Source organism: Pieris napi, chromosome 23 (genome assembly GCF_905475465.1).
Source record: "Pieris napi chromosome 23, ilPieNapi1.2, whole genome shotgun sequence".
NCBI lineage: Eukaryota > Metazoa > Arthropoda > Insecta > Lepidoptera > Pieridae > Pieris > Pieris napi.
The window spans coordinates 3,722,041-3,725,620 of NC_062256.1; the positions used below are offsets into that span (position 1 = coordinate 3,722,041).

General features: G+C 30.3%; 1 long non-coding RNA gene across 1 annotated transcript; it reads left to right on the forward strand.

Moving 5' to 3' along the window:
• The first annotated feature begins 2,518 nt into the window (after positions 1-2,518).
• Positions 2,519-3,363, forward strand: LOC125061443. The gene is made up of 2 exons (XR_007119043.1): positions 2,519-2,986; positions 3,199-3,363. It is a non-coding gene; the product is annotated as an uncharacterized LOC125061443 (long non-coding RNA).
• Positions 3,364-3,580: the final 217 nt, after the last annotated feature.

The window sequence follows — 3,580 nt, forward strand, 5'->3', positions numbered from 1 at the left end:
GACGCAAGCACGAGTTAGTTTGCTATGGCGAAAGCTACTTGCGAAGGCCCATAAATGACGAATGACGACGAACTCATTTGATGTTTAAAAAAGTATTTATGAAATTACAGTCACTACAGTCTTCCATTGTTCCACTACACCATCAAAAATAAAAAGACAAAATTGTGTGTTGCAGAATATGCGAACTTACGATTGTACTACCTTACACATTTTTGTATCATATTCTTGCAATAAATTATTATTATTATAAAGTTGTGGTTTGCAGACGCCATATTGACAGTTTGAAGAGTTTCGTTTCGAGTTTGAAAGTGGAATTAAATTTAAATTAACAGTCAACAGGCTAGGCAAGTAATGAAACGTCATCGATCCAAGTCATTTGCCTAGCTGTTTGATCAACTGCCTGAATATCTTGCAGGCTAGAACTAGAACTAGAACTAGAACTCGCTAGAACGGTGTTTAGTTAAGAGGCTTGGCTGTTGATTGAACGGCTAGTTAAGCTAGTTGGCTGCGACATAAATATTGTTAATATCGCCCGAGCACTAACCAAGACGTCACGAAATCGAACCTTTGATTAGCCAAACAATATTATTTTTCTTTCTCGTTGAAATTCTAGAATAACAAGTTTAACCCGTTTCTTGAATTTGCGTCATAGTAACATCTAAGTTCGCAATATGATGAATGTTTTTGAATTATAATTATATAAACACATTAATTTAAATATTATATAGTCATGGATTTGTTCTGTTTTTATTTTACTTATGTTTCATGGTTTCATCTGCGTTAAGGCCCTATCCCAGCACGAATTGCTGTGTCAGTGTCTCGGGGTGGACTGCGGTGCGCAGTGGAGAGCTGGAGCACTGAGGCGCGCCGGCCCGTTATAACAATTAGTTATGTAAAACATTAAATTAATGTAATTTTATCAATTTTTTTCTGAAATTGATTACTTGGCTGGCGATAAAATATATTAGTATAAGATCCCGCTATACAACGACCTTCACCGAGATGCTTATTTAATGAAACTTATTTTATATTTAATTTAATATGTCAATAAATATAATCCATATGGGTTGCCTAGCAAATTTCAGTCCAGAGTATGTTTAATTAATATTTAAAAAAAAATTTTTTTTTATAATTTACATGTAGTAAATTTTTTTAACTTTTTTCAATCAATATTTTTAATCAGGCTAGTATTATATATGTATCACTATAACCTTCTTTTATACTAAAGATGTATAAATACTTTAGTGTCACATAAAAAATATACACATAAATAATTAATTGATTAAAAACAACCGAACTTTTGCATATTCTATGGGCTTCATACTTTCGATTGGTATAGAATTTATCTAATAATCATACCGGTGAAATGTTTAAAAAAATTTTTTTTTAAATCAATTAAAAATACTCTGGACTGAAATTAGCTAGGCAACCCATATGGATTATATTTATTGACATATTAAATTATATATAAAATAAGTTTCATTAAATAAGCATCTCGGTGAAGGTCGTTGTATAGCGGGATCTTAGACCATATCGTATAAATTTCAAAATCATTTTCGTCATAATATGAATTCAGTGTCCAAAAATTTGCTGTTTGGATTTTTTTTCTATCGAGGGAAGTTATTTAATTCGTGTATCGAAATTTCAAAATGGATACATAAACTACTCAACTCTAGCATATATTTTGTCCATTCAAGAAACGATGACGAAAAATGGAAAGAAACAATTTACTTCTTGGAGTTTGGCGACCAGATATAACGCACTCGCGAGGGCTCTTTTTTTTCTCTTTTCTTTCCTCTGTTTCACTTAGCATCAGGTGCGCCTCCTACCCGTTTGCCCCCTTCAACCGCACAACCTCTGGGTTTACAGCACGCTTAAGACACTTGGCAAACATACAGATTATATTGTGCTATAAATAATTAGACTGAGTTGATAATAAGTTATTTTATTTTATACAAAGAAACGGCTACGCCGATCAGTGCCAATCAGTACTAAAAGAACAAAAACCCCTTAAATTTTATTTAATATAAATAAGTACGTATGAATATATGTAACGTAAAACCCCGTGTCTTGCTTGCGTTAAAGATGTGACGGAAATAGTTTCTACCGGATTAACTAGTCTAGCAGAAATTACGTGTATTTATATTATGTTGTTTTGAATATTGCAGCTACGTATGCCTTCACTATGATAATGTTAAAACTGTTTATACTTTTCTCACCCCTTAAGATTAAAAAAAATATTTCAAGTACATCTTTAGGGTAAGGTCAAGTTTGTGCTAAGTATGACTTCCACGTTTTGACAAACGCGAGTTTCAATGCCTTTTTTAACTAACTTAAAAAAAACAAAGAAGGTTCGGCGTGTAATTTTTGTGTATAAGCATAGCTCCGCCGTACGGACCATTCTGGATGATCGATTTTGTTATCAGACTGATAGTTTTCCAATAGCTAAAATGTCTCATGAATCCAAAATTCCCGCTGAATTGTGATGAGACGCTTGATATGCCCAGGGGGCCTACCATGAACTTTCTTAAAACAATCCAGTTGAGATGCAGTTGACTTTAGGTACCTAAAGTCAATCGCATTTTTTCGTACCATGACCACCTATAAGCTGAATCGTATTAGCATCGCAAGACCGAATGAAAGAACGATAATTTTGTTTGTGGTTTCTATGTAAGTTTAGAAATTTAACTGTCAAACTTACTTCGACAGATGTTTCTATAAAAATAAATAAAATATAAAATTATTTTAAATAATTCATCAATTATAATAAGCTATTATGTCTTAATATATATTTATTTAATATAAAACTATTCGTTTGATATATTTTAAATTTAAAGTTTTCTGGTGCTGTGCAGTTGACACTTATTATTTTTAAACGTTTCCTTCAAATTTTGAAAGGAGCTTTCAATATATTTGGTGTTTACAAAATTTCGGTTTCATAAATATAGTTTTACAAATTGTTTAACTTATAAAATAATATGATGGGGTAAGTATTGTTCAAAAATTGGTTTATTAAAAATAAATATCTATATCGAAGTGAATTGCTGATATTAAACTCTTTGCATAAGATATTACAATCAACCTATTACTCGAAAATCATAAGTAAATAATGATAAAAATTGATTCCTTAATATTTTACAAATTCAATTTATACGTTAACTAATTCATATAATATAAATAATTATATTGTCTTTACAGCTTAAACCTGACAAACTCGCTGAATTGAGAGAAGAAAATATATAAATGAATATATGTTTATATCCAATTGAACATTGCCTGATTCAAGACAAGACAAGACAAGATTTTTCTATCTTGATGGAGTCATCCTAACTAAATAAATACTGTTATTGTAATACTTTCAAATGGCTTATTATTTACACATTATAAATTTGAGAAACACAACATTGCTTTTTCTTTAAAAAAACAGAGGAGAATAATACAATTCATGAACATAATGAGGAAAAATTTAACTATAATAAATATCTACTAGTGATATGGCATTATTATTTATTGTAAATATGATATATTGGGGAATTATGTTTTTGTTAGACATGCCTAAATAATTAATTAAAATATTATT